The sequence below is a fragment of the Tachypleus tridentatus genome, chromosome 6 (assembly GCF_004210375.1).
Source record: "Tachypleus tridentatus isolate NWPU-2018 chromosome 6, ASM421037v1, whole genome shotgun sequence".
Taxonomy (NCBI): Eukaryota; Metazoa; Arthropoda; class Merostomata; order Xiphosura; family Limulidae; genus Tachypleus; species Tachypleus tridentatus.
Window position 1 is genome coordinate 66,113,393 of NC_134830.1, and position 24,216 is coordinate 66,137,608.

The 24,216-nt window shown below is 35.8% G+C and overlaps 1 pseudogene across 1 annotated transcript in view; it reads right to left on the bottom strand.

Annotated features, from left to right (window-relative positions):
* Positions 1-337: 337 nt before the first annotated feature.
* The window catches only part of LOC143252716 (uncharacterized), a 67,368-nt pseudogene continuing 43,489 nt past the window's right edge, over positions 338-24,216 (bottom strand). Inside the window, exons 7-10 of the transcript XR_013029117.1 lie at positions 23,625-23,685; positions 21,437-21,535; positions 5,715-5,795; positions 338-4,227 (exon numbers count right to left, since the gene is read on the bottom strand). The product of XR_013029117.1 is annotated as an uncharacterized LOC143252716 (transcript). The remainder of the gene's footprint in view (positions 4,228-5,714; positions 5,796-21,436; positions 21,536-23,624; positions 23,686-24,216) is intronic.

Here is a 24,216-nt window from a genome sequence, read left to right on the forward strand (position 1 = left end):
ATAAACTCGATTTTTAAAAATAGTATAAATATACACGTATTGAAAGTCGACAGTGGTAGAGTCCGTGGATAAATAAGAGCAATTAACCTTACTCATGAATACTGAACTAGTTGTTTATATCTATTCTTACATTATCTTATAAAGCTATGACAAGTGATAATAGATGGTGTTCCGCAATCCAAACGAAGCACATGGACTTCATAGTACACAGGATGAAAAGGAAGTAAATTTTTTGATAAGCTATCTCTAATCGTATAGCCGAAAAATAAGAAATAAATTCAATCTTTATATAATATGTTTTATGTAAATATAGCCTATAAAAACAACGTGCTTTGTTACTATGGAGTTTTTATTCAAGCAAATTTTATACACGCTGGGAACGAAGAATTCTGTAGCTACAAAAAACAGCATTCAAGGGTTAAAAAAGATGACTTAGTCATTCAAAAATAAACATATCGGGTTTAGCAATATTTCTACATCTTTTTTTGTTTTAATTTTGTCGTCTATATTTGAATATACATAAAAGTATTCATAACTGTACAGGAAATCCACGTTTACGACGACTACAGGTGTTAATAGGTGTATTAAACTGGTTGTGTTTTTTTTAGTAATAGTGACAAAATATTTGATCATTGTTTGAAAAAAACAACAAAAGTAATTCACAAAAACTGTCCACCAAGGGTCACTTTCACCACATGCCTTTTGCAGCTTCCGCAGCTGATAGAGAACGAAAACTAATTAATGTATCAAGTCTCCCACATCTGATCTTGTTTTACAAAGACCATAACATTCCTGCTTGAAATACGATATATTTTCTCTGTTACGTGTTACCATCAAGCAATACAGAATTTCAAACTGTTATGATTTCAAAAAAGCACTTTACCCTGATTTATAAACACGTATTCGTCACACAAAAATATCGCATTATCACGAAATTACGTCTTTTTGTTTTCATAGCTTTACTGGTCATCAACGTGTCACCCCCCTCCACTCTTCCAACCATCCTTAAAAAAAGTAACAGAGATTCTTCTATCATTGCACTTTTTGACTGATGATATATATTTATATTTATACATAACTGACAACTTAACTTTGCAAACATTACCGAATACTTTGTACATAAGACGTCAAATTAACCGATATGGAAGACACGCGTATTTCATATCAGGCTTCTTGGAACCCAGGCAGGTAGTACACTTACATAAGCTGTCAGGCAGGTATAAGGAAGTACTTATACTTGGTTGTAACCAAGACATCATGTTCGTTACGGTTAAGGATAACAACGCCTAAGAATGTAGCAGACAGACGTCGTTTGTTGCACGTAGTTGTCACAAGAGTTTCACACACACACACACGCACGCACGCAAGTTTGTCACGCACAAACGTAGTACAAAAAAGCATTGGTCAAACATCTTCCGTTCCTAGGTAATAAATTACATGAAGCCAGTTTTACATTACTGTGCTGTAACGTCCAGATTTCTAACTGTAACCACTCGAGAGCACGTCAAATTAATTATATTACACGAGTTCATGTTTAGAGGTCTAAATAATCAACGCATTTTGTTTCAAAGAAGTTTTTAACACGCGCGCACACGCACACATTATTTTACCAAGTGTCGTACTCCCGATAACCTCTTGGATGTCCTTGACAAATACAGAGTTTGCACACACAAAAACACACACAGAAATACGTCACGCTGAGTTCAATGACTTATAAAAATCACGTTAGGGGGCTCTACATCCGGTGATTGTGATGATGGTGGCTGTGATCAGGTCGTGGATCTAAGTTCTTAATGACTAACTTTGGGTGATAGCTGTTTGGATCAGGATTGATCACCGTCAAAGTGCTGCCCTTGAAACGGTGGTTTCTTCCAGATTCTCCTTTCCTGTTATACACGTGAGTGTGAGGAACAGGAGGCGGCGGTGGACGCTTGAGCTGCGGCGTGGTCGGCGCCGGCAGGCACATCTGTTGTCTGTGTTTGTCTAGGACGGGTGGGTTAGCTACGTGCCGCGACCGGGGTTGAGAAGATCGATCACGGTGGCGAATCTCGTGACGGTGGGACAGGGAAAGGTCCAACGCTCCGATATCGTCTCGCTGCGGCTCGTTTTCCTCGCGAGGAGAGAGGCACAACTTTGGCGAAATGGACGGAACGTGTAGCGGAGTAGGGCACAGCGGATAGCCGGCGTTAGGCGATGGACACGGATTGCTGGTAGATGGTGATGGTGTTGGAGGTGGAGTCAGAGAAGGCTTAGATGGAGTAGCTGGTTTCTCTATTTCTGGTGTAGAGTTGGTGGGCGACCACAAGTCGTCTTCCACACTCAACTGGGTCTCGGGGCGACTACTAACATCACTGCCCACTCCACTGTCCACTTCCGAGTCTTCCTTGGATTCAAGTCTATCATGATCAACAATTTTAATAGAGAGTTTACGGGAAATTTTTATAGGTGGAATCTCTCTGGGCTTAGTATTAACGAATTCGGGAGAGTTCGATATCTTGAGTTCACTGTCTTTTCTAGATTTCTTTTCAATTATTTCCTGATGCCAAGCAACTTTTGAATCTTCGCTAAAGGAAAACTTTGGTACCTTTTGTAATGATGTTGTCAGGTGTCTTCCCTCTTTTCTACCAGCACTGCTGGAAGTACCTCAGATGTATGATCCTGATTTTTGAGGGCTTCGGTGGCTGAAACTAGTGAAGAGAAGGAAGAAGATACGGTAGGGGCTAAATGGGTAGAATTTACTTCTGTAGTTTTCACTGTATGAGGCTCGATACTGAGTTGTTTTATTTCAGTTGGGCTGGTAGTATTTTTCATTTCAGTTGGTGTGATAAGTTTCTTGGTTTCAGTTAGATTAGAGTGTTTTATAATTTCTTGTAAGCTACCAAGTTTCTTTCTTTCGGCTAGGTTAATAGTGTTTTCAGTTGGAGTGGATAGTTTCTTAGATTCAGCTGGGCTGGTAAGTTTCTTGGATTCAACTAAGTTAGTAAACGCTTTAGGTTCAGCTGAGCTAGCGGGTTTCTTGTATTCAGCTGAGCTGGTGGGTTTCTTGTATTCATCTGGGCTAGAGAATTTATTGTATTCATTTGAATTGGTGAGTTTTTTAGATTCATCTGCACTGGTAAGTTCCTTGGATTCAACTAGATTGGTAAGTTTATTGGATCCATGTGGGCTGAAAATTTCCTTGGGTTCATCTGAGCCAGAGAGTTCCTTGAATACATTTGGGCTAGATAGTTTCTTGCGTTCACCAGAACTAGAAGGTTTCTTGGATTCATCCGGGCTAGACAGTTTCTTGGATTCGATCAAGCTAGACGGTTTCTTGTATTCATCTGAGATGGTGGATTTCTTTGATTCATCACGGCTGATGGGTTTCATAGTATCAATTGGAATGCTTTGTTTCTTTTTGTCAGCAAGACTAGTGACAGTAAAGCTGTTAGGTATTTTGCTTTCAACAGGAATATCATATTTCTTTGGTCCAACAGGATTGTTTGGTTTCGTACTTTCAGTAGCGTTAGTAAGTGTCTTGGGCTCTGAAGAACCGTTTAAGTTCTTATTCTCATATGAACTGGTTGTTTTCATAGTTTCAGTAATGTTAGTACGTTTCTTATACTCAATTTGACTGGTGTATTTCTTTGCTTCAGTTAGTTGTGTTTGTTCTTCTGGCTTTTGAGGTAACTCAACGGGTTTCAGTTTGAGTTTGTCAACTATTCTTGGTGTTTCTTTCAGCAACGAATTCCACAGATCTCGATGTGTTTCGGTTGTAGTAGATTTGTCCTTGAAGGAATTATCCTGCTTAGTTTTGGTTTTTGGACAATAAAAAACGTTAGAAGCTTGAGGCCTATAATCTTTTTTCTTTTTTTCTATGGTAATCATCTGTTGTGTACCATGCAACTGGCTGTTATCACTTGTCGAATTTGATGAAACTGGACGACTTTCTTTGAAAGATTCACCACAAAGACTTTTCAAGTTGTCTTGACTACTTTCTTGATTGTTTTTTTTCTTTTGTGACCCTGATTGAATTTCAACAAAAGTATCCTCTCCCTCTTCAGTGGATGAAGATCCTACTCCATTTGTCTCTATACCAGAAAGCATTTTATCTGGTATTTGTGGAATGACTGAATTAGCTTTGTCATCAGCACTGACAGTTGGCGTTTCAGTCAAGGTTGGGTGACATGTTTTCAGCCTCTTACGAGGTTTATCCAAAATTCTATAGAAAAGCCTCATAGGCCCATTCTAAAAAGAAAAGAAAGAAAATAGTCAAACGGTACTCTGGAAATAAAACATCACGCAGAAAAGTGTTTTACTTTTGCAACAAACACTGAGTAATAATTACTACGAAACCTACTACATTATATAAGAAAACTGAGATTTACTTCTGTCACGTCCACAACGTTCAGTGTTAGACCAAATATTGATGTTTGTCAAAAGAACTGTAATCTCTCTGGAAATGTTTGCTTTTTTCTTGTGAACATAACCTCGTAGTTCTTAAACAGTGGAATAGCATCTCTAACTTTTACACAATAAATTGCCCATTTCGAACATCTGTGTGTGTATTTTTCAATCTTTCATCAGTTACTCACAATAAAAGTGAATACACCTGTAATAATTTTACATACTAGTACATCCTTTAAAAATATAGAAAAAAGAGTTTGGATTTGGTTTACATTTCGCGCAAAGCTACACGAGGACTATCTTCACTAGTCGTCCCTAACTTGTCTGTGACAGACTAGAGGGAAGGCAGCAAGTCAACACTATTGGGCTACTTTTCAGCAACGAATCATGAAATTGGCCGTCACATTATAGCGTCCCCTTGACTGAATGGCAAGCATGTTTGGCGAGACGGGGATTCAAAGACGCGACCTTAACATTACGAGTCTAGCGCTCTAACTACCTGGCCATACTAGACTCATAGAAAAAGAGAAAGAGAAATACATCTGTTTTCTATCAATGATCTAAACCAATAACAATTTCTCTAACGATAGCTCTCAAAATATTTAAATTCACGCATTGTTTAATTCTTTGCAAATATTTCTTCAGCTTTTTGAGAAAAAAATGAGTGGTTTCCATTGTTAAAAACGGGAAACTTTCGTTTTTTAAAAAAAGAGTGACTTTCATTGTTAATAGGGGTGACTTTCTTGTTTTGACTAACCAATGAGATCAGAACCTCTTATCTGTTGTCATCATTAAACACTTGCCACGTATACAAATTCTGTAGACACGAAATCCCTTTCTTTAAGAAATGTTTGTATGGTACATGTGAGGACCTTAACTGACCAGTACAGCTATACTCTTTCCACGATCCTTCAATAGTTTTTCTCTGAACCCTGAAGCGTTTGCATGACAGTTATAATGAAGAATCCCTTACTGATTTATAAGATGTTTGTCACTCCTTTGAATACGTGATAGTTTGTTTCACCATTTTGTTGTGATTTTAATATACATCTAGAATTACCTTTGATAAATGGTATGAATGCGTGGTTCTCAAACTTTGCTAACCGGCGGACCCCCCTTCAATTTCTTTCCCGTATTGGTATATTATATGCGTATTTTACTACATTTACAGCTTGATACTAATTTTAAGAAAATTAAAATTAAAAGAGATTTAAATAAAGAAAATCTTAAGACTGCGTATTTGTCGCTCTACGTCATTTCTCAGTATTTTATCTCTTACGCTGTACTTACAAGTGAGTATATAACACGCGACAAACATGTATACTTACTCGCTTCCAAGTGTAAATGTAAGCAATATCCATCAGTTTGTAGTCATCGCGTAGTGAATCATCGTAATACATGAGGTCAACCTGGAAAGAAAAGGATTCTGTTAAAATATAAATAAACTAAAAACATGGGTTGAATGTTGAAATATATGTATAAAGGGTGTATTTCATGTAATAAGTATTGTACTTTCAATAAAAATTAACACAGTTTATATGCCATTGGTGTCGAAATAGTATAACAATCAGCGGAAAGCATACACCGTGTCACTCTAGTGAAAAGTGAAACAACTCAATAGGAGAACAAGTTGGAGTACAAAAAAACAGCAAATAAATCACTTGATGAACTACTATTAAATTTCAAGCTGTATGGTATGGACCGACAAGTAGATCTGGATAAATGGTTCATTCCGTCTCGTCTTTTAGTAATAATCACCATAAAGGAAGAAGCGCAAAAATAGTCGACAGTTATTAACAGAAGCACATTATATTAATATAACAGTAAACTGGCAAAGCACAATTTGTAAGGACAATGAAATGGTTTTGTTTTTGCAGAACATATACACTACATTCTTCGACGGAACACAAGATTGAAGAAGACAAACCAATGAGTTGTTTTGATCTTCATGTAAAAGAATCATAACTGTATTTATTCCTATTTTCGTTCTACACGTAACAGTTATAGCAGTAACGACAAAAGCTAAACAATTAGAAGAAAAAAAAATAGTGTCCCTGAAATTAAAATATTCAGTAAATGATCAACTCTAAAACTTTCAACAGCCATTCAATTTCTTGCATTGTTTTAAAAATCCATTATGCTAATTAGTTTAGTTATCTATCTAGTCGTTTGAAGTTATGGACACAAGTCTAAAAAAGCTATTGTGCATTTGAGGAATTATGGGATATATCTTGAAACTCTCGCTTGATTGAAGAAGACAGACCAACGTTCCGTTGGAACATTTCATATGTTCCTCCAAAGTAAAAACACTCCATCGTGAATATAAATCGTTGCTTATCAATTTACTTTACTTAACTAATAATTTAATACATTTCCTCTACCTCATAACAACAAATGCTTGAAAGTGAATTTGATTGACTGTATACTGAAGATAAACGTGTTTATATATATATATATATCACATATTTAGTTATTCTTTCAGAGACACAATACGCAGGAAATCTCTTGTAACAAGCGTTCTCATTGAATGGGAACTGAAAGAGCACTTTTCTGCTGTCAAATTTTATCGGTGACTGTGGTCAGACTGAAATATTACTAACCGTTTCATTAAGTAGTTACATTCTGTTTGAGAATAAATGAAAAAACAAAACAACTATATTTCTCTTTGTATTTTTTCCTTCCTAACCCTTACCACACAAGCATAAGATGTCACAGCACAATCTCAGCAGGCACGCCACGTCAGACACAACCTCACGTGTAGGAACACGCGCTTCCTTCCGCACTGCCAGGAAAACTGCTACCCCACTCCCTCCCCCTACACGCGGGACCCGCCCTTCAGGGCGCCCGTCTACACCCCCAGCTCTACTGGTGCAATCAAAAGATCCACAAAGACGTGTTGGCTGTCAATGAAAACTGCCAATAGCGATTGGTCAGTAACAGTGCCAGTTCTCTTTGAGAGGCATACCCTGTGCATAATTAAGATCTATACAAGTATACAAACAATTATTTCGTTCGTGCTTTCCACTAGTTGATGCTGTTCTTGACGAATGTTTTCGATCTTCATGTAAAAGAATCGCAGCTGTATTTACTCATATTATTCATTCTACACGTTACAGTTGTAACAGTAATGACATAATTCAAACGATTAGAAAAAAAAATCGTGACTTTGACATTAACATACGTAAGTGACAAACTATAAAACTTCCACCAGCCATTCAAATTCTTACATTGTTTTTCTCTTTATTACACTGGTTATTTTGATTATCCAGCTGTTGTTTAAAGCCGTGGACACAACGCTTATAAAATTGTTGTTCATGTGAAGAATTATGGGATATATCTTAAAATTATCCTTTGCAGTTTTAAACGGATGTGTGTGTGAAGGGGGTCGTACATGTGTAAATGTCAAATACCGGATATTGACGGTCATCGAATAAGTTCTAAATTTGTTTAAATACTTCAGTAGTTAAGTACACGTGGTTTTTAACTTAACTATAACCTTATAAGTATGCTTCAGTAACCCAAATTAATCGGAGTCATTTTTAAGATTTCTCTACGAAAGAGTCTTTTAGAGCTTCAGAATAAATAGTATATTTGTGCATACAACATTCAGACACATTGGGCACAATATACCTATAGGAATTTCAATACAAAGCAACAGCTAATTTCTCATACAAAAGAAATAGTAGAATTATCACACAAATGTCTAATACTGTAACTGGACGAGATAAAGCTTTACTACATTTTGCCTTCGAAAACTAAGAAGACCCTTCTCAGATCGAGAATAATCAACTATCCAAATAATCTTTCTGTAATATAATGAGGAGCATCAACCATCCAAATCATCTTTCTGTAGTATAATGAGGAGGCTCAACCATCCAAATCATCTTTCTGTATTATAATGAGGAGCCTCAACCTTAATGTTAGCATGAAATATGGTACAACTCCGATCACATTTTACAGGATTATTAACCCAAAAACCATGAAAATGCCCAATCTCTCCATTATAAAATAAGCTTCAGCGTGATCCAGAACGTGGATCCTAGTTTGGATCCTGACCATATTTGGAAAGCATTTTTTCATAATGACTTCCCATTTTGTATAAAACTATCGTATATATAGGTATCTTAGTTTTTGAGATACTTGCATGGAAACACAGTTAGACACAAACGAATACGATCGCAACACCCTCGTCAGCGAGAGTAATAACGTGTTCAAAAACTGTTCTGTGCACCAAATAATTAATAGTCCTAGTTTAGTTTAATCCAAAAATTTATGCTGAAGAAAAATACAACATGCTTTCCTGCTCTGTTTACAAGAAGTATGAGATAAAGAAAAAAAACACTGTTCTTGTACTAATTTAATGACACACTCTTTATAGAAATAATTTTAGTTCAATTCTAGAAGCAACATCATCAGCAAGTTGTGATGAAAAGTAAGTCAATTTTATAGTTCAAAACTAAAGAGTAACTTATAAATTAATCACGTTAACTACACATATTACAAATTGACAAAACTACATAAGAAAACTAAAAAATATATATATATAATGATTGGGATATACTGCATCATCAGTACTTACTATAATTCCAACTGTAAATCGAATAACATCCCACGAAAATCGGTTAGCTTAAGAGTTTTCGGTAATTTTAATAAGAGTAAAAATGACTAATTATATTAATGAAATTAACTCAGTGTGTAATTATGTACAAAACTCAGACAGTTCGCTCTGTATTTTGTGTTTGGATTTCATTATTTAGAATAACTTTCTATTCTTTGTTATTGCTGTATATACATGATGTGATTTACAGCTGAATTTCAGGTAAGAAAACTGACTAACATACCTTGTTTTATTTACCAGTACTGTCCCATAAAAAACAAACGAGCACTCTCGCTAGTCAATTTAATGGGTTCGTTATAGCACACATAGAAAATAACTAACCGTTCGTAAACTATTTCAAGTTTATGTTGTATATGTAATATTTGTTTGCACCTGTAACTTTTATCCTTCATAAGCTATGAAAAGAGCAACTATACGCGATCCATTTATAATATGCTTTCTGTACAGCAAATCAATTAACAAAATTTAATAACTCACTCCTAGGGTATTTAAGAGTTATATTCTATAAATAAAATAACAACTTTTCCTATATTTCATTTATACAAGTGTCAGATTGCTCCATAAAGAAACTCACTCTATCTGGTTTAATTCAAGGATGTGTAACAGGTAGAGCTATCACCTAGTTGTGTAGTTAGGGAGCACGTTCTATATAGAACATAACTGCTCTGTTTACAAGCTGTTTATAGATAATAATTAACTGTTTCTAGTGATTGTATATAAAAAAAATACAATTATCTGTTCTGTTTATTTATAACAATCTACCGTCTTGGTATCTAACAAGCAGCTTTTATTTAGATGTTTACTATTCAAGCCAACTTGAAAATAAGTAAACTATTCTTATCTAATTACAAATTTTCTGCTACATAAAATAACTAACCAACCATAATATATTTATATACGTTTTGGAACGATAAAAATAATTTGTTGGTCTGTTTCCAAGCTATAATCTATGAGTAACAATAACAGAATTATACATCGTGTTTTGTAAAGTAATAATCAGTCATGTTTAGTCAATTTACATATATGGACATACCTAACGTTTTACACTTTATAAAAAAAATTGGTTTCTTGCATACCATAAAAGAAGGTGTGATTTCACACCCTTCCTCAAAATAAGTTAATCTGAGCCAATGAGAGAGGCCCGACATGGTCGTGGGGGTGTTATAATGTGATAGTCAATCCCACTATTCGTTGGTAAAAGAGTAGCCCAAGTGTTTACTAGCTGTCTTCTCTCTAGTCTTACACTGCTAAATTAGGGATGGCTTGCGCAGATTCCCCTCGAGTAGCTTTGCGCGACATTTAAGAAACAAACCAGTGAGAGAATTACGAAAACTTAAATAATGATATATTTAACGCTACACGTCATACAAGCAGGCTTAATTGTACTGTTTTCTAAAAGAAATATGTTCATACTATATTATAGTTACAATAAAATTGTCTTAATGAAAATAATTCTGCTTCCAGTTTTTAAAATTTTATATTTTCATATACCACTAACACGACTTCCTATGTTCCCCCCGCAAATAGTGGTAGGTTTATGGACTAACAACGCTAATATTTAGGGCTCGGTTCCCCGCAGCAGACAGACAAACGTGACTTTACTCTCAAACAAACAAACTTTCCCATTTGTTTATCAATTTACACATTTATGCACACAGTAGACGTGTGAACTAATATATGATTTACACTCTTAACAATATGACTTCTCTTGTCAACAACAATAAGTGTGTTCGTTGGAATCTCACCCCAATCACATCTTCTTTCTCTAATGGACTATTAGATGCAGAGGACGTTATAAATAATCCTGCTTCTTTCATAAAGTGATTTCTATATTATCAGTTATACAGGTCGCCCGTAAGTTGTCATAGATAAAATACAACCGTTTCAGTTATTTTTATCTGGTATGAAACTTCATACTAACAAGTTTTTTCAAGTAAGGTATATACATATATATATAATTACAGTTCATTCTTGCTTATTTATGAACTATGAGTGACCTGTTCAATATACAAGCCTTAGCTGACACACATATTATTTTCATTCTTCTTATGGAGAACAGTGCTCGGGTTTCGAGACTTTTTTGAAAATCACTCCAACTTTTATTGGTCAACATTTATTTACAACGTTTCTGAACCTATAATGCTTACATATGCAAAGAAATTCACTCTACAAACTTCTAGTTACAATTGTTAATACGAAGAGTCATTTGTGGTAATACATAGATAGGTTTGACAGCCCTAACGGCAAATACAAAATGCAGAAAAACACACATCCGTGTGACCTTAGAGGCCTAAGAACATTCACCATAGCATAGTCAGTGCCATTGTACATTGTTCGCGAGATCACTAAAAATCCATCTCCAGATAAAATCATATCTGCCTTTTTTCCTAAACTTTAACAGGCGCATGCGCACTCCTGTAGCAATTTCGTGATCATTTACTAACCAAATCGCAGATATCGATCTACACCCCACATCAAAGACATCCACATTACACAAAAGTGCCGACAGCTCACGTTCCATTCTTACCAGCAAGATTTACTACACCACTGCTCGTCCCGCCAAGGTCGTTTCTGACTGACGTCAGCACATTGACAGGAGCTATACCATTCAACTAGAGGGGAAACAGGTCGTTAAACTGCAACTACATGAAACTAGTCAGGATGAACAACAAATACTATGATGATAAGTCAGCTGTGATGTTTTTATATATAGTGATTTTTACTATTTAATTTGAGACGCAACAGCATTATTATCATTCAAACCCGTACCCACATTTGTTTAAAAGAATCCAGTTTAATGCTGCCATGAAGTTTGCAATAACCACTCGCAATTTGAGTCCATAATATAAGGCCTAAATGCATTAAACGTAGCAAATACTTATGAATGGAAAACTCAAATACACATATTTTCCTTCTGTAATTATTTATACCGGTCTGTTAAATAATCCATTACGTTGTTAGAATATGAGATCAGAAAAACAGGTCCTCCGCTAGTACAGCGGTAAGTCTATGGATTTGCAACCCTAAAATCAGGTGTTTGATTCCCCTCGGTGGACTCAGCTGATAGCGCGATGTGGCTTTGCTATAAGAAAACAAGCAGCAAAATGGAAGAGTTTAAGTGACATACATTTAAAAACAAACTTATATACCTAAGAAAATTGAATAAGGCAACCAGAATTACAGCAACTGAAAAAGTAGGTTTATATTGGTCCAATATACCTTGAAATAGTTTTCAGTATATTTTTGAGTGAAACAAAGGATGATCGTATAGCATCTTACAACTAGAAGCCTGTATTATGTTGATGAAGTAATTGTTTAGAATATTTCTTTTCTTTACTAGGACACTGAAAGGACGATGTTAATTTTAGACATTTAGTAACTTTGAAAACAATGACGATTTTTCCTGATTTGAAAGATCTAGCGTAAATAATTTTTAAAAATCATAAAAGTCATATAGTGTTGTAATAGAGTAATAATATTGAACTGTAGTTTCGAGTTCTCAGAGTAAGTTTCTTTGTATTTAAGCACAAAGCTACGCAATGAACTATCTGTACTTTGCCCACCATTGGCATCGAAACCCGGGTTCTATCGTTTTACACCCGTAAACATACTGCTGTAACCAGTGGATGGATCTCAGAGTACACGAATCAGAGTTAGGTCGTCTGCGAACTACACTAAAAATGTCTGTGTGTTTGTTTTAGGGCAAAGCCTCATTATATTACCTGCCGTGTCCAGGACGGGTAAACGAACCCCGGATCTTAACGCCCTTAGATTTTCCGCTTTCGCACCAAGCGACACACTAATAATCTTGAAAAACTATAAATCTTGAAAAGTGCATTTCTTTTCTCTTTGTGTCTTTACCGTTAGGAAGCACATATGTTTTTAAGTTTATCTTTTCGTCCTTTGTTATTCTTTTCTTCTGATCCTCGGTCTTGATTTTCTAGTGTATGCATATTTTTTAAATTAGCTTTGAAGAAAAAAATTATTAAAACTATGTTTAGACAGGGAATATAAATGACAAAAATATAACACATAGAAATAAAATTTCAATATCATAAACTCATTTATCGAAAAAACTTGACTATATTATTTAAATAAGAAAGTGGCTGAAACAATTACTATTCGAGCCTTAAACAAGTAGTTTCTTCCTAGCTTTTGTATGTAATGTTTGTTCTGTTTTCATGGAACTTTCGTAACACATTTTATCAGTCTGTAACTTAAGTGAAAAAAAAAGTTCGAGTGTTGCTGTCCTATATCCTGTTCTTAACCGTATATTATACTACTCACAATAACTTTCATTCATCTTCATCATGTCTGAGACACATGCATAATTCATAACAGTACAAGTGTTAGGTGGGGTTACGAAATATTATCGATTTGGACCTATCGTATACTTTAGCGCTTTAGATAAGTGGTCCAAGCTGGTTTCATCAATCACTTAGGCGTCTGTCTGAGAAAATAAATGCAGAGGACATTATAAATAATCCTGCTTCTTTCAGAAAGTGATTTCTAAATGTGTAATATGTGTAATTTAAATACGCATGTTTTAATAAAATACAGAAAAAAAACTAATCCGAAATATATAAAGACAAGCCTATTAGGAGTATTTCTACACTGTTAAATAGCACAGAAAATCATTTAAGTCTACAACTTGTGGCAAAGAGTCAGTTGATACTAATTACGACTATGAACTTGTCCCTTACTTAATGAATTATGCTAAAGCATGTTCATCGACATCTTGGGTGTACAAACATTTTTATGACTCCAACCATTTCTAAACATGCGTTTTGTTACATCATTTTCCCATGTTAATGGGCCTGGCATGCGCTAGTGATTAGGGTCCTCGACGCGCAATCTGTGGGTTGCAATTCAAGTACTCATCTTCAAACATGCTCGCCATTTCAGCCGTGGATGTGGGTGAGTTATAAAAGTGAGGGTCAATTACAGTGTTTGTTGTTAAAAGAATACACCAAGAGTTGCAGTGGATGGTGTTGAATAGCTGCCTTCCGTCTAATCGTGTCACTGCTAAGTTATGGACAGCTAGCGCAAATAACCATTGCGTAGCTTTGAACGAGATTGGAACAAGAAAGAAACTAACCTATGCTAATTGTTGTTTCTATATTACCTAATACTACTAACATATATACCGCAGCTTTAAAAAAAAATTAAATTAGTATTATCAGATATAACTTAAATGAACCTGTTATCATAGTTGTGAACCCAACACCGACTCTCCACCCACCTCCTCCTTGAGTGGTGCACACTTACATTTTGCGTTCCACTGTCTATAACAAAACGTTTGGAAGCCATACTTAATTTGTTTGTTTGTTTGAAATTAAGCACAAAACTGAACAATGGGCTATCTGTGCTCTGCCCACCACAGGTATCGAAACCCGGTTTCTAACGGTATGAGTCGGCAGACATTTCACTGTGCCACTGAGGGGCGCCATGCTTAAATATAAATAAACAAAACGAAACGTGGGAGTGAAATCTTTTTCATAATAAAAATTATTAGCACTTTCTAAAAGCTACATTGACTTACTGTAAATTAAAATTACTTTCTACTGTTTTAAAGAACTCATAAAAATGAAATGACAAACAAAACCATAATTCATTTACTGCGGCAACCATATTACACGCATGTACATATTTAATAAAAAATATATATAAATAACTTCTTAGCAAGCACTCTTTCGCAAATAATTATATTTATCCGCAACAAATTTTAACATGAACGGTTATATCAGCAAAACCTACGCATTGTATATTTTCTCCTTATTGTTACATATATTTTTGATACAGTCAACTAATGGAATTCTCACGAACACGAGATTAGGCCGAAGACGGGTGTTGTTTGCAGGTGGGGGGATATAACAGATAGCTAGGTAGTTAGAAAACTCACTGAGCGCTCCTCTGGCACAAGAGTAGAACCGCGTTTTATCTTGGATGATGAAAAGTTGGATTAGGCACTCCCAATTTTAACAGGATAATGTAAGATGACCTGAACATTCTTATAGACAAAGCACATCAATACATGAGATATTTATAGCAAATGTTGAATTGAACAAATAGTCCTAACATTACTGAGCAGAACCAATGAGTGTCGTTAGCATTCATTCTCAAGTACGGTTAAAAACGTCAGTGATATGTTGATGTAGAGAGCTACTTTCCCTCTAGTCTTACACTGTTAAAGTAGAGACGGCTAACATAGATAGCCCTCGTGTAGCGTTGCGCGAAATTAAAAACAAACAAACATTAGGTAAAACGCAGTTTTCATTCAAACAATTCTTAAATAACAACTTTGTTTTAATTATACCCTATCTTTAATGAATCTTTTCTAACGCAAACTGAAGAATAGTGTAATTAGAATTATTTAGGTGGATTGTTATCCATAAAGAATGTTAAAATACTTTCTACACTACAATAGGAAAATAATACCAAAAACGTCCAATTCACGACGCCATGTTTGGGTTGGTTTTGTAAATAGTATCCAATGCTTGTTCCTCTTACAAACAATAATAGAAACAGAGGGAAGTTTTTTTTAAAGACAGGGATTATGGATACAGATAAAAGAACGAGTATCTAGTAATATCAAAGGGTTCAACAAACAATAAATTCCACATAGCGTATCAAAATTAAGTATTTCGTATAACAGTCACATGAGTGTAATGTAAACGTTAAAGTAATCAAGAGACTAAATATACAAATAATGTATGCATATATTAATTATAAACTGAGATACACAGAAGCTAAATCTACACAGCACAAACACGGCAATCTCATTTATATTACTATATAATACGTATCACTATCGACAGGCTAGTATATGGTAAGAGCAATATAATCAGGCAATACAACGGATGCCAGACTCAACCAGTTTAGTAGATAGTATGTACTCGTTTACCCTAAGTAATAGTTGGCATTACTCTTATAGAGACATACCAATTTGACTGCTCGGAGATTTTATAAGCTTATAACAGTTCATTTCTGTTCAGTGTTTGGTCCATTACTAACAACTCGCTAATTGTTTTACAATGGGGTATGAGCAACTGTCGCTGACCATGATATGTTATCCCCCTCTTCCACGATCCTGAGTTCCTTTCCAAAGTAATTGACTATTAAGCCATTAAAGTGAGTTAGCTATCTAATGGCGCTTTTAGAATAAAAGAGACTCGCTGGGCGTTCATTGGGCTGGACCGAAAAGATCTGTGTTTACTATGGTAGGGTACACAGGATGCTTGAATTAGAGTCAGATCTTCAAATGTTTGTATTGCTGTTTTCATATTATTAGAATGGATAATTAATTAATAAAATGAAAAGTAAGTGTTATTATTACAAAGACTATGGACTCATTCAAAAATCTGCTGACGAAAGCAAATTAACGCATTGTATTATGGGAATTTATTCTATTTTCTTTTCTTTTTACAATGTATATTTCGTCGCTTCGATTTTTGGAATCGAGAACTATCACACACTAGGCGCCTACTCTATCAACTATGTCAAAGTGCTAATCTCCTAACTCTTGTTAGTAAAACACTTTTGAAGTGCTCAAGTAACTATGACAGTCTTTCTCTCTTGTACTCACAAAGCTCGTCTTCAGGACTAACTTTAGGGTTAAGGGATGGCTACAAGTTAGGCGCTAATGTGATATTTTCACTTTTCATCATTATATATATTTCCTTGTCCTGGAACTGAACTTGAGACCTGGCACATGACAGACGCGCGTTCTGCTACCTAAATTACCTAAACTTAAATAACTAGCCAATAACGTAGTAAGGCAGTTTTTAACAACTCAGACTAAAACATTTTACTGTTGGTTGATCAAAAGTGCGCGCAAAAGAGTATTTTTTAATTATTTCATATTGAAAAGACTCTGTAGAAACCTATTCAATATAATATGCCTAGTGTTGTGACACTAGTTTAGGAGTTATTTAAGATTTTATTCTTTCCATCTTATTATATCTACCTTTATAATAGTTAACTTGAGCAGATAAAATGGTAATACACTTTATGATGATACCTGATGATACAGGCTTCTTACAAACAGTGTACTACATTTGACATTTTCCTGCTCCAAACGTAAGATTCTCAATATAGCTTACATTAATACATATGATAACATAATAAAGCAAACATCACTCCTAACCCTACATGGACATGAATGTAGTTTTCCACATGTCTTATTGGTTGAAAGGGTCTTTATGGTAACATTCTCAAAATAATAATAAGTTGAACATTATAAAAAACGCAAATGTTTTTAACGTCCTAACGTCTGAAACTAGGTTATTCTGGTTTCAGGAAAAATAAATTATCGATTATGAAATTAAAATAACGTATCTAGTTAGCTATATTCGTTGCCAGGATGACTGGTAGTCATCCTCAAGTTGGTGGATCTCTTTGATCGGAAGCTAATATTAAGCTGCGCTTTTATTTCTTTGAAAATCGTTACATTAAATAGTCTGTACACGTTTGTTTGTAGTTAAGTACATAGCTATGCAATGGGCTATCTATGATATGTCCACCACGGGTCTAGAAACCCACCTTTTAATGTTATAATCCTACGGACGTTCCGTTGAGAAACAAATCCGTAACACAACATCCTTTCCAAGAGGGACAGCTAGCGCAAATAGCCCTCGTGTATCTTTGCGCGAAATTCAAAACAAACCCTTCGAAGAGTAAATCTTCAAGCCATTTCACTCAACAGTAGTATCAGTTTCGACATAGATTTTATTAAGTAACTTCTGTCGTTCATAAAAATCGCTAAATGTGATTCTTCAAAAAATAATGGTCAGCCGTGGCTCTGATTGCTTTTTCTAAACAAAACTGTGCAGCTTATTTTTTCTTTGGTTTGTCGCGCAAAGCTACACAAAGGCTATCTCGCTAGCCGACCATAATTTAGCAGTGTAAGACTAGAGAAAAGACAACTAGTCATCACCACCCACCGCCAACTCTTGGGCTACTCTTTTACCAACGAATAGTAGGATTGACCGTCACAATATAATGCCCACAGGACTGAAAGGGCGAGCATGTTTAGTGTGACGGGGATTCGAACCCGCGAACCTCATGTTACGAGTGGAGTGCCTTAACCACCCGCCCATGCCGGGCTATTTTTCTGTTTCAATACATTGTTCTTTATACATTTGCGGTATGTTTGTTCTTCTAGTTTCATACGCGGGTATTTTGAATAGTAAACTGAGCTTTTGACAGGCAGCATGTTGACAAAACTCATAAACCTTTAACACGTAACGTGTTAAAAAAATCAACAAACCTATGAACGTTTGACACGTCATATGCTAACTCATCTTTTACTACGCCTAACACTCCCGAGACTGGATGAGGCCTAATGTTTAGCATGTAAACACTGATTGTAAATCGAATAGTTTATGGTTCGCGTCTCGTTTCTGAAAAAAAAAAAAACACGCACTCCGCACTAAATATAGGACCGTGAGTGATCTGTAAGAGTGAAGATCAAAATTCACTGTCGATCAGACAAGAGTATCCCAAGAGTTAGCGCTGAGTGCTGACGACCGGCTGCTTTCACTCTAGTCTATTAGCCAAAATTAGTGAAAGCAGACTTCATGTAGCTCTATTGGGAAATTTTGAAACAAGCGAACAATGAAGTAAAAGAGAAATCTAATAAACTCCACCTAAACGTACCCTTCGGTTAGACTGCGGTAAGTCAGAGTATTTACAACGCGGAAAACCACTGTATATCTTTGTGATTAACAAGAAACAAACAAACCACCTAAATCTACTTACGCAACTAATATCACCTCTAATCTCATCGTGTGACCGAAGCGTGTGCTTATTCGTCTCAAAGATAACGCGAAAAGACAAACTAGTTAAGAAGCACATTACACTTAAAGGTTAGTATTGCACTTGTGTTTTTATGGGATATAATACTCTCATAAAACAATATTCAAGCGAGAAAGCTACTGTTTATTTAACACTTAAAAGGTTAAAGTAATAGGATATTTACTGGCATCTTTTTTGGTTTTTCTTGCTTTAAAATACATGTTCATTGTTTCTCTAACATTGATATTTAGTGCGTTACACACTCTTGTAGTGTGTATGTTGTGGCTACAGTAATAGGTGCAAACACATCAAGTTGTATAAAAAAAATACACCTGCAAAACACTGCCACAATCTGTTGGTCTCCGATCATAGAAATTAAACATATCAAATCAACCTATACAAGCCAAAATTCTCAATTTTCACCTCACTGGTGAAAGAGTAGAGTGTTTGTTTGTTTTTGAATTTCGCACAAAGCTACTCGAGGGCTATCTGTGCTAGCTGTCCCTAATTTAGCAGTGTAAGACTAGAGGGAAGGCAGCTAATCATCACCACCCACCGCCAACTCTTGGGCTACTCTTTTACCAACGAATAGTGGGATTGACCGTCACATTATAACGCCTCCATGGCTGAGAGGGCGAGCATGTTTGGCGCGACGCGGGCGCGAACCCGCGACCCTCGGATTACGGCTCGCACGCCTTAACGCGCTTGGCCATGCCGGGCCCTGGAGTAGAGTGACATCGTTTAAAGCATTCTATATCATCGTATGCCTAACTACAGTAACCAGATTTTCGAATAATAAAACCGGGAAGCACTCAAATCTTCAGTTTATAGAACCCAGACTGTCTCTTTTATATCTAGAGGAGGGGTGTCGGATTACACATCAGTTACGTAAAAAATAAATATCACCACCTGGAAAATGTATTCTTTGAAAGTGGATGTTTTCGAACAACTTTCTTTTTTTGGGAGGGTGTTAAAATTCTGCACAATTTTAATTTATGTTAACCATTAACTTTGCTTATATAAGTACTTCATGACTTGAAAGTCGAAGATCGGTCGGGTGCAGTACGTTCCTTTTTCAAAACCCTGTCTCATTTTGCAAAATCACGTGCTCAGTGGTGTTTAATAGTGGCATCATGTCTGATGCAACCTGCCTGCCTTACAACCAACTTCAGAGAAAGCAGCAAATGCTATGCTGAGTCATTCCGGCCGTAGCATAATTTCTCTGCTCAGTTAAAAAATATCCGTATTTGTGTTTCAGGGTTGTCAGCATCTCAAAGCACTGAATAAGTGTATAAACTGGTCATGGATACCTGACAGGCCTTGTCGGAAGCATCATTGAAATACTATAATGTATTTTATGTGCTAAAGATTTAGTTGATACGTGCTGTTTGTATATACTGTTGTAATGGCGAGTCAGATAGATGCAAGCAGCGACGTTAGAGACACATGCTTAGTGCCTACATATCTGACGATTAATTTTCGAACATTTACTACTGCATTACCGCCTCTACAGAGACGCGAGAAATAATAATGTCGACAAACATCTGTTCTCAAGACACACTTAGAAAATTTAGCGTAAAACTTAAACGCAACGTCCCGTTATATATCGACTAGAGCATAGTGTGAACAAGTGTGAAAGTACGTACCAGTTGATCTGACCTGACCTGCTTAGCGATACACATCTTCTGGTGTTAGATAAATTAAATAAATTTCCCCCTATCATGGACAGGATAAAAAAAGACATCATAATTTAATGTCAACATTGAGACGTGTGTCATAATAGCAGTTAGCTTACATTCGCTATTACACATAAAGAAATCATCATTTCATACGACGGTTATTTAGTTTTGTTAAGCTTCAAATGGTTTACAATAGTTGTATATGTAATCAGACATCGATGAATTGGTTTTTATCTTACTGTGTTTCACTATATACATAAACTTTGTGCTAATACGCAGACGCAACTCACTGACGGACGCTGGGAAAGGAAAATGGCCAAAGTACTTGTTGACCAATAGTATCAGGTTACTACCAGAAAAATAAAACCAACTAACTTGAGGATGTATGCTATCAGACAACGCTTCTTGTTCTAAAAATTAAAGGTGTTACGTTACAAAAAATGCGAATAGTTATCTGAAGATATCAGTTTTCTGGAGATGTCTTCCGTTTTTGAGAAGACATAAAGAATGGAAGTATTACCAAAAACTTTTTTTAACCGTTCAAGAGCAATGTCTTATAGAAATACATAGCATACGTCGGGGCCTGCAGAGGACAGGTACCGACCTATTAACGTAATCATTTACTGATGGCAAAGGTGCAGCAAAGAAAATCCTGTTTCTTTCCGAACACCTCTTTTACACTATAACTTAAAATAGTTGTGTTGCTGACAGCTGTTACAGTGCAAAGTTATGAAACGCAAATTAGGCTTACCTATTGACTTACTGAGGAGATTTATCTCGCTTCAAGTTTTATTGTTACTAAAAATGCTACTGATACGAGGTTTTAGTTCTCACATCAGAAGCAAGCCACCAAATAACGAACCAATTTTAAAATGTGAGTTACTAAGCGCACTTTACAGCAGGTTTGTTATTTGTATGGTGCAATTTCTTACGCTACACAAAACGAATATAAACACACCATATACGATTGAGTAAGACCATATTTCATGGTGATAAACTTCTTGAGATGAGCCACTGTTACTGCAGCTGGACAACACAGGAATCGACGTTTGGAATCCTGCAAAATAAAGAAATGAAAATATCTAATTAGGCTTCCATGCGAAACTAAAGAATAGACACACAAACATAAACATATATATATATATATATATTTCTAATTAAACGTGCCATTTTGTTAAAATTCAGGTTATTTGTAAAATTTGAAGTTGTAAGTTAGAAAAAATTTAATAATCAAACGACGCATTACTAAAACCCTGGTAGTGAGGTCACAACAACACGTGACAACACATTTTTTGAACAGTTGATATGTGCGCACAAGTGTTATACTCTCTTCTTTGAAGAACTTTATTAAAGGACATTGTTGAAATACAATATATCTCATATAGTTGACATTTCGTAGCTTGCCCTGTATGGCCAGGTGGTTAAGGCACTAACTCGTTATCTGAGGGCCACCATTTCGAATCCTTGTCGCACTAAACATGCTCTTCCTTTCAGCCATGGGTGCGTTATAAGTGCGGTCACTATTCGTTGGTTAAGAGTAGTCCAAAAGTTGGCGGTGGGTGGTGATGACTAACTGCCTTCCCTTTAGTATTGCATTGCTGAATTAGGGACGGCTAGCGCAGATAGCCCTCGTGTAGATTTGCGTAAAATTTCGAAACAAACAAACAAAACCATCTTGTAATTTTGTTGCAGGCCACCTATCGTCGATTTACACAACATACGATGCTGCAGCAGTGGTCTAAGTGTAGTGCCCCATCCACACAAATCATTCGTTGGACGAAATTTACTGATATAGAAAGCGAATCTTGAAACTACCTGTTTCTAATGAAAAATAATTAATTAAAAACGACTGTTGCTCAGGTCACAGTATCTTCTAGTAGCGTATCTTACCTATAATGAAACAAATGGCATTTCTTACTATCTTTCCTACACTGTCCTGTATCTCTTCCATGTGTAATGTGCTATGCCGATAAAAAAACAAAAACAATATAAAACTGTCATGCAAGATACGGACCAGTCTTATCAGGCTTTGGGATAGATTAAAACAATGATAGATAAAACTAACTAAGCATATGGGGATTAAGCAATAGAGAGTCAAAAAATTTACGTAACTGGATAAATTATCAGTTACCAAATAATAGATATACAAAGGTGATAAATGTGAACACAGATTACGTAAAATGCTTCTGTGTTCATAGTCGAGAAACTGATAAGTTTCCAAACCATACTTTTGTTCATCATCGACAAACGTTTCTAGTTTCTGCTCAACACATAGGTAAAACACCACAGTTTGTTGTTTTCAATTATCAAAAAGCTGGCACAACAGCCATTTCTCAATATCAGTGACAAAACACAAAATTTATTCTTTATACTGATCATAAAGATGGAAAATAAAAAGTGAAAGACATATCACTTTTGAAATTACGTAAACATCTTTCAAATACACTAATTTTACTTTACTCTGTTCTAAAATACTCATGATAGCTTCGAGCCCGGCCTGGCGAGGTGGTTAGGGCGCTCGACTCATAATCTGAGGATCGCTGGTTCGAATCCCCGTCTCACCAAATATGCTCGACCTTTCAGCCGTGGAAGGCGTTATAATGTTATTATAAATACCTCTATTCGTTTGTAAAAGAGTAGCCCAAGCGTTCGCGGTGGGTGTTGATGACTAGCTGCTCTCTCTCTAGTCTTGCATTGCTAAATTAGGGAGGCCCAGCGGAGATAGACGTCGTGTAGCTTTGCGTGAAATTCAAATAAACAAAACAAACGAACATGATAATTGCGTTGAAGTATGCTTTATCTGACGATAACAGTTTGTACAACAACGTGTAAGAAAGTTTGTTCTTCCACAGTTCCTTTCTTAAGAACCTAAATTAAATAGGCTTCTCGGAAGTTGCGTTCTGAGAAGAAGATTTTATATTTCTGCATCACATTTTTTTTGTCCACATAATCTTGACCTTTTGACCTTCTGTACTCAATAACCACTTCATCTGTTTATCTTTGTCACTCAACATAGTCGCATGAGAAAACCGGTACTACTTTTTTTTTCTCTAATGCCCAAACGGACACTGGCTGAACATGACCTATTTAAGTGAAAATATGCTTGTTAATTGTGAAAGCATGGTTATATCAGAGTAATATCTTACCGTATCATCTCCAGAATCAGTAGTCGTGGCGGAATGACCATTGGTCGGCAATTGATTTTTCCTGAAAATATCAGAAATAATACTTTCACATTAAATAGGTATTCATGCACGTCCGACGCACATCGATTTTAAGTTAAGACAATTTGGAAATGTGATATATATATATACATGCGTATAAAAAGCTACTTTTTAAAGTAAAGAGACAAAACAGGAAATCTTTATGTAGAAGATAACAGTACAGGAATGATGGCAGAGTGTACTGAGTTCAGTATCTCGGAGAATAGAGTTCGTCAGGAGTGGTCTCGCTTCTCGTCACTGACGTTTCGCCGTTTCTGTCAACCGCAGCAGAAGGCACATTCTAGACATATATCTTATATGACGAGATACGGATACATATTTAACGCTTAATTTCATAAAAAGAAACAAAATTAATATAGAATATACCTGCATATTAAACTACGAAAAAATAAAATTTGTCAGTTTTGTGACATGCTTGCAGTTATTTTGTAAATAAAATTTGTCACATCTAAATGAAATAAAATGTTATATATCGTTCAAACCATTAACTTTAATAATTTGAGTTTAGTAGCGA